This window comes from Chionomys nivalis, chromosome 7 (genome assembly GCF_950005125.1).
Source record: "Chionomys nivalis chromosome 7, mChiNiv1.1, whole genome shotgun sequence".
NCBI classification, from domain to species: Eukaryota; Metazoa; Chordata; class Mammalia; order Rodentia; family Cricetidae; genus Chionomys; species Chionomys nivalis.
In genome coordinates this window covers 35,888,189-35,896,580 of record NC_080092.1, presented here as the reverse complement: position 1 = coordinate 35,896,580, position 8,392 = coordinate 35,888,189, and the positions used below count along the sequence as shown (strand labels likewise).

General features: G+C 44.1%; 1 long non-coding RNA gene across 1 annotated transcript; it reads left to right on the top strand.

The window, feature by feature from the left end:
* Positions 1-2,768: 2,768 nt before the first annotated feature.
* On the top strand, positions 2,769-6,888 carry LOC130876874 (uncharacterized). The gene is made up of 3 exons (XR_009057368.1): positions 2,769-5,681; positions 5,909-6,146; positions 6,611-6,888. It is a non-coding gene; the product is annotated as an uncharacterized LOC130876874 (long non-coding RNA).
* The last annotated feature ends 1,504 nt before the right edge of the window (positions 6,889-8,392 follow it).

The window sequence follows — 8,392 nt, the reverse complement described above, 5'->3', positions numbered from 1 at the left end:
GACACACATGTTGATGACCAGTGTTTGCCAGGGTGATCTGTGCTGGAAAATACGATGGGACCTAAGTCCAAAGCTCAGCTGTTGCTTGGACAACTGAAGGCCGTGTCACATGACAAGCAGGGGCTTCTGGCTCAGGAGTAATACAGAGCAGCATATCTGGAAGATTCACTTTTCTCCCCTCAAACCAGGTCCTGAGCTGTCTTTCCGATGGCATGCCTTCTCAGGAACCCCAGATTATAACTGCACTTCTCCCCAGCATACCCTGCTGTGAGTGAACAGCTCCTACACTGGCTTTTGTTCTTGGGGTCTGTTTCCAGACATTCAGATCCTCCTAAAGCAAACACTGAGCTGCCTGAATGCCCTGAGCTCTCTCTGTGGGCAGCGGCAACAGCTCAAGGCCCTTCTCCTGAAAAACCTCACCGTCTGCACAAGCCTACTGTACTTATTATATAGTCTGTTTTCATTGGAGCGATGTCTTCAGAAGGACCATCTTCAGGAGAGAGGCATGTGAGCCATGAGGCCCTGAATGTCTGTGGTCATTGGAGCTGGTACACACAACACATAACACCAGGAATGAGAAAAGATGGAGAACAAAATCTTTAAAAAAAAAAAAAAAAAAAAAAAAAGCAATCTCTCCACAGTCCAACGTGAAGGCACGGATCCCAGTATCCCAGTATGGTGGTACACATCCACCATCCCAGAATTTAGGATGCGGAGACAGGATCATCGTTTAAAGGTCTGCCTGGGCTACATTATGATACCCTGGTCTCAAAGAAAAGGTAAGGGTTTGCCCCCTCATTATTATTTCTATTCCTGGCAGCAAGCTTCTTTTTTCCCCTGTGTTCTCATGAATTGCTAAGCTAAACAGCTGTTATTTGACAAAGAATTATTCTACTCAACACTTCTCTAAGTGATACTGCACAAGATGGGCAGAAAGTCCTCTTCTCTTCTGGGTAATAAGAAATTTTTAAAAAGCATGCTTTTGAGTTAGTTTTTTTTTTCATTTATTTATGTTTAGAGATAAGGTTTCCAATATGTTATCTAGGCTGGTCTCAAAATCATGGGCTCAAGTGATCCTCCCACATCAGCCTCCAGTGTGCAGGGTTTATGGGCATATGCCACTGTGCCTCACTTAGACTTCCGTTTTCCTAATGGTCTTTGAGCTGATAGAAATTCTGGGGCAATATATCATCAACCTTGCTATGGTTTTGAACTGACACATCCTCCACAAGTTTGGGGTTTGAACACTTGTACCCAGCTGGTGGTGTTATTTTGAGGGGTTGTGAAACCTTTTAGGAAGAGCTAAGCTGATGAACTTAGTTTGCTAAAGCCATGTCTTAAAAAGTATAGCTGGGTCCAGAGTTACGGTCTACTGTGATGTGAGAAACTTCTAACACATGTTCCCACCAGCTATTTAAGTCATCTAACTTAATGTGTTCTTATTAAAAATTAAGTTGGGACTGGAGAGATGGTTCACTGGCTAAAAACACTAGCTGCTCTCACAGAGGACCTGAATTCAGATCCCAACATCCATATGGCCCCTCACAACCTACCATGATTGCGGTTTCAGAAAATCTGATGTCTTCTTCTGGCCTCCATGGACAACAGGCATATATATGGTATACCACATACATGCATATAGACACTTACTCATATAAATCAAATATATTCATGTGTGTATATGTATATACATATATATCTTTTTGTTTTTTTAAACACAAGGTCACTCAATATAGTGGCTCTCCTGGAACTTACTATGTAGGTCAGGCTGACCTTGAACTCACAGCAATCTAACTGCCTCTGCCTCTCTAGTGCTGGTTTTAAAGATGTGAGCTACCATGCCCATATTAAAATTAAATTTAACAACACAACATTGAAAAGATAAATCATTTATCTAATATATAGATTCTAGTGATCAATTTCAGGTACCCAGGCTCACACAAACAAGAGCCTTTACCCACTGAGCTGTGTCATTGCCCTTGGCCAATACTTTAGTAATTTATCCCTTATTGAGAAAGATATCAGAAAAATGCTCTGTGTGCTGCTTGTGTTGTTGAGAGTGAAGCCTGGGCCTCAAGCATGCTGTGCAGGTGCCTTGCCAGGGACTGTGTCCCCACTCCTAGTAAATAGTACAAAAATACAGAAATACTTATATAAAATAAGTCAAATTAAAATACGTTAAATAAATTAAATAAACATGTTTTTTAATCCTTCATGTCGCCCAAATGTATTCTTTTTGTGTTTCAGTCCAAGCTTTCTAATGGGACCTAGAGTCCCTGACCATGTGACATCCTAGAGAACTCAATGTCCCAGCTCAGGTAGTCAAGGCCCATGAGTACTCAAGCATGCTTCTGTAGGAACAGCCTGTGGGGTCTGAAGAGCTCTGTCTGCACAGGTGATTCTGTCACTCTGTTAAGCTGACAGAACTCAGGGACAGGGCCACCCTGCAGCTCTCCAAGGGCGCCTTGCTCAGAGAGGCTGCCTTGGGGGTGAGCATGCCTTTTGATGAGCAGCTGCTTCTCACTCCAGATGACAAGGATTCTGTCTTCGGGACAGAATAAAAGGCAAGATGTTTCACCAGGGGACACTTTAATAGTGACATTATTCATCCTTGATGGCTCATGTACAGACTACTCCTATTCTTGGTATCTTTTGAGGGGTGGGGGCTCATTTTTCTCTAGAGGGAAAGAGTTCCAGCACTAAACTTTAATCAGAGAGAGGGTGGAGACAGGTTGTGGGGGTCATTTATGGAGCAAGACCTTAAAGATGAGACTGGACCCCCACAAGGAAGACATGGCTGGTAGCCTGGTATTGAGCACAAGAGCATCATAAAAGTAGAGAGGTAAGACATGGTGATTCCTTGCCTGCCTGGCATCTCGCTTACTGCACAGAATGGAAGATTTGTGTGGCAGTCTGAATGAGATTGGCCCCATAATAGGTTTGATACTCAGATGGTGGAACTGTTTGGGAGGAATTAGGAGGTGTGGTCTTGGTGGAAGAGGGGAGTCACCAGAGGTGGGCGTTGAGGTTTCAAAAGCCCATTGCATTCCCAGTTTTCTCCTCCTCTGCCTCTAACTTGGGGATAAGATGTAAGGTATCAGATCCTTCTCCTCTGTCATGGCTGCCCATCTGCTGCCTGCCTGACTCTTCACCATGATGGTCTTGAACTTATGCTCTGAAACTATAAACAAACTGCCAATTAAAATGCTTTTGTTTCTTTGCTTGCTTACTTACTTATGAGTTACCTTGGTATGGTGTCTCTTCCCAGCAATAGAGAAGTAACTAAGTTTCCAAAATCCAAGGCTCCAGTAGATGTGAGGCCATCTTTGTGTCTGTGTGGGTCCTCCCCCAACCAGCAAGGAGACAGAATGAAGTGTGAGCTGTTTGCGGGTGAGAGTAGGAAGCATAAACAGGAACAAAAAGCCTAACCTGGAAAGACTGAAGTCTCGATGCAGTTCTGATGCCAAGAAAGGGAAGTGGGATGGAAGGACGCTGAAGTAGGAAGAGCTGCAGGCAAAAGGGAAAAGTGTGGGCTACCCTCACAAGAAGTGCGAGAATTCAAGCCTGACGAGGCAGGTTCCACCTGCTAGTTGTTCCTACAGGATTTAAACAAGATTTTAGAATCTAGATTTAGATTCGTGTGTCAGGGCCTGTACGTGCAAACCAAAAGACAGGCATCCTCTTCCTTCTATAATGTGGGTCCTAGGGATCAAGTTCATATCATCAGACTTGGCAGCAAGGGCCCTTACCTGATGAGTCATCTCATTGGCCCTTGTCTATCATTTAGGATGGTTTTCTAGATTTTGACTGATTGCTCTTATTTCCTCACTAAAGTATGTGTCTTGAAGGCAAAGACCACATTTATGTCTGTTTGCATTCGATCACCAGCTTTGGCAAGATGGCTGCATTTTTTGTGGTTTCTACCTAATGCGTAAAGTTTGTCTTTGTGTGTGTGTTTTGTTTTTGGGTTTTTTTTAATTATTACACTTGTTTATTGGGAGGCACACCAAAGCACACATGTGGAGGTCAGAGGATGGCTTTTGGGAGTCATGTTGTCCTCTCCTTCCAACAGATGGGTCCCAGAGATTGAACTGCTGAACCATCCCATTAGCCTGCTACCTACCATTGATTGAATGGTATATGAAAGATGTAAACTCGGCATTCACATTTGTATAACAGCACTAATCAATGCTAGAATGCTGAAAATCAGTGAACTTTTGAGTCCCCAAAAACCTAGGACCAAATATAGACCCACAGAAATCACCAAGACTCTAGGCAGCCTTGGCTTCCTAGCACTCTCGACAACTGTGCTGTCTATAATAAGGAACCATGTGTGGTGGTTTGAATGAAAATAGCCATCCCATAGACTCAGGGAGTGACTTTATTGGAGGTGTGTCCTTCTTGGAGTAGGTGTGACCTTGTTGGAGGAAGTATGTCACAGCAGGGTGAGCTTTGTGGGTACAGAAGCTCAAGCCAGACCCAGTGTCACTAACTTACTGCTGCCTGCCAATCCAGGTATAGAACTCTCAGTTATTTCTCCAACACATGTCTGCATATGTGCTACCATACTTTCTGCCATGATAAAATAGACCTCTGAACCTGTAAGCCATCCCAAATTAAATGTTTTCTTTTATAAGAGTTATGTGGTCATGGTATCTCTTCACAGCAATAGAACACTGACTAAGACATCATGGGCTGGGAGAGATGCCCCTGACAGCTGATACCCCTGATGCTCCATAAGCTTGAGAACCTGACTTCCATCCCCAGAACCCATGAAAAAGCCAACACTGGGGAGGCAAAGACAGGAGGATCTCTGGGGCTTGCTGGCCTGCCAGCCTAGCTGCATCTATAAGCTACAGGTTCATGGAGCGCTCCTGTCTCAGAAAAATAAGGTACAGAGTGATTAAGGAAGACATCTGACGATGACCTCAGGCCCCCACACTCAAAGGCACACACCTGCATGAAACCAGGATTTGGCTTTACCTGTGGGAATTCCTTCCTCTCTTCATGGCTGTTCTAGTCTAGAGGCTGTTGCTGTAATAAAACATTGATCAAAATCAGCTAGGGAGGAAAGAGTTCATCTTACAGCTTACAGTCCATCACTGAGGGATGTCGGGAGGAACTCAAGGCAGGAGCCTGGAGTCAGGAAGCTTACTGACTTGCTACCCCACAGCTGCTCAGCTTGCTTTTTTATACAGCCCAGGACCACTTGGTCAGGGCTGTCACCTCCCACAGTGAGCTGGTCCCTCTTGTATCAGTCATCAGTCAAGAAAATGCCCCCCCAAAGTCTGCAGGCCAATCTGATGGAAGCAATTCTTCAGCTGAGGGTTCCTCTTCCCAGGTGGATCTAGTTTCTCTTTAGTTGAGAAAAGTTAAGCAGCACCCTGTCTAAAACCTTGCAAGACTTTGTTTATGCAAAAACAGCCAGAGTTCCACTCTGCTCCCATGAGTCAGAACTGCCCTATAACAAGCAAGAGACTTGTGCAAGGCTTGCCTTGGATTTCTAATGTTCTCCATTTTCTTCATACTGCAGACAAAAAACACCTTCTGAGGAAGAGCTGTGAGCTGCTGTTTTCCTATCACTATCATTTGGGCTGTCTCTCTTTCCCTCTGCTCCTGCAGGAGACACAGAAACTTCCTGTGTATAGACCAAGGCCTCCATCCTGCAGAGTGTGTGCAAGGTACAGAAACACAAAGCAAGCGACTCGCTGTTGTGCAGTTCATTTGGGTTTTCATTCCAGTTTTTTCTCTGTATTTTCTCTCTCTCTCTTTCTCTCTCTCTCTCTCTCTCTCCCTCCCTCCCTCCCTCCCTCCCTCTCTCTCTCTCTCTCACACACACACACACACACACACACGGAGAGAGAAACAAAGATATAACTAACTGTATATGTCCTGTTTTTCCCAACAGCAAGTGTTAAAAATGCTTGAAGTTGCCACGTACTGAACTGAGCTTAAAGCATTCAGGCAAATTTTATGACAGTTTCAGCCTTGGCAAAAACTTGTTTCAGTGGACTAACCTCAGCAAATTGTGAGACTTAGTGTTAGAAGCCTTGCCCAAAGACTGCAGTGCATCCTCAGTGCTCTGTGTGCAGTGACAAAGTCTAGACTTCAAACTGTCCTGTCACCATGGAGACACTGCAAGCAAGGTAAGTGCATCCCCTGCTACTCAAGGGTTTGTCCTTGTGGAGCAGGCACCAAGTTCCAGGTCCACGGGGAAGTCAGGCAGTGGTGGCACATGCCTTTAACCCCTGCACTTGGGATGCAGAGGCAGGTGGGTCTCTGTGATTTGAGGCCAACCTGGTCTACAGAGCAAGTTCCAAGACAGGCTTGAAAGCTACACAGAGGAACCCTGTCTCGAAAACAAAAAACAAAAACAAAAACAAAAAAAAAACACAAAGAAAAGAAAAAGGAAAGAAAGAGAAAGAAAAGGATAAAAGGGGGTCTGTGTCTGAGAAAGGTGACCAGATGTCCTAATTTATGAAAACATGCAGTCTCCCTGTGCTTCATCCTGGCGGGTGTTGCTTTAGCACATTCCATTTAGAAAGTCACAGTAACTGGGTGTCAGCCCTCATTTTGTGGCTTGTTTTCACAAGTTATGTCTTTTCTCCAGGTCTCCTATCTTTGTCCAAGCAAAAATGAAGCAGCAACTGTGGCAGCTTCCTTCACTTCCCTATGAGTGATGGTGGGAAAGAGCGGTGTCTCCAGAATCACAGACACTGCCTCCATTCCTGTGAAGGAGGGCAGGAGAGAGAGGTGTCTCCAGAACGACAGGTACCACCCTCCGTTGGTTAGATTTGACCTTGGGTGTTTGGACCGTGATTGTGTCAGGGTCTTATGGAGCCCAGGCTGCTTGAAGCTCATGATTCCTGAATTTCCTGCCTTTCTACCTCCCAAGTAATTACTCCAAGTGTGACCTACTGCACCTTTACTTTCTGTCTCTATAGTTTTACACATTTCTTGCATTTGCATATAAATGTGATTATATTATATAGAGCCCATTGTGACTGGCTTCTGTCATTCAGTCACATCGCTCTGAGGTTTATTTTCATGTGACACAGGTCAGTAGCTGTGATGGCTAGTCTTGGTTGTCAACTTGACTGTATCTGGAATTAACTAAAACCCAAGTGACTGGGCACACTTATGATAATTAGATCATTTGGAGTGAAAAGATCCACTTGTAATCTGGATCTGTAAGGCAGGAAGATTCAAGTTTAATCTGGACCACATCTTCTGCTGGCAGCCTATATGAAGTTTTGGTAGTCACCAGAGTCCAGCTACTGACTCTGTGTGTGTGTGTGTGTGTGTGTGTGTGTGTGTAACTAATATATATAAACTATATATATATTTTATATATATAACTATATATAATATATATAACTACTTAGCAAAGTCTCAGGGACACACATATTTCAGATATGTAGCAAAACTTATCAGCTAGTTTGTAGCCAACTGCAGCTGCAGCTGTGAGGAGGTTCCTGCCGTCTCTTAAAGGAGCTGCTACAGGTTACAAAGGAAGAAAAATAAACCATTGAAAGATCTAAAGAAAAGGCAAAGAATGCATGCATTATTTTACATTTCTTAAGTGTGATTAATAATATCTGGACATGGTTAGTCAATTAACAGTCTTTCCTAACACCTGAATATCAGGACCTACACTGTCTGGACTAGAGAGATGGGGAGAGATCCACTTGACTTGGGGTGGGGGGATTGGGAGAGGGTGGGGCTTGTCTCTTAAAGGGACAGGATACCAAGGTGACAGGGCAGGCCAGCAGATTTATTACAACAGTATATTTCTAGGAATTGAACTCAGTTCTTAATGTTTGGTGGCTAACACCTTTATCACCAAACCATATTGTTGCCCCATTCGTGTCTTTCCGCAGAGTTTTAAATTTTCCTCTTCAGGACTCTGACCCACTCTTTACTAAGAGAATTCTTTGACTCTGAAATATTACTATGGCTAATGATACCTTATTTTGTCACATTATTGTTGTACAGGACTGCACTCCAAATCAAACAAACACCAGCTTTGCTTCGCTACAAAAGATCATCCTATCTGGGGTTAACAGTTTGTTTCCCCTCACAGAAGACCAGGGAGGGTCACCTGAGTATCCACCTACTCCCTGCCTCTTGTTGGATGGAACTCATCCCTAATAGCACATGGTCTCAGAGAGAGACTGGAGTGTATAGACCAGGGAGACTAGGGGAAGAGGGACATTCTAGCTATGTGACTGCAGGTAGCTCTCATTTCTAATGCATGCTTTCCGTTCTGGCCTTTTGTGTGGGAAAGAGAACACCCAGAGGTGACTGTTGGGGGCCAGTCTCGACAAAAATACCCTCTTCCAGAGTGGAGGTGTGGGAATTTAGAAATACAGTAGACTACGAAGGCGTGAAC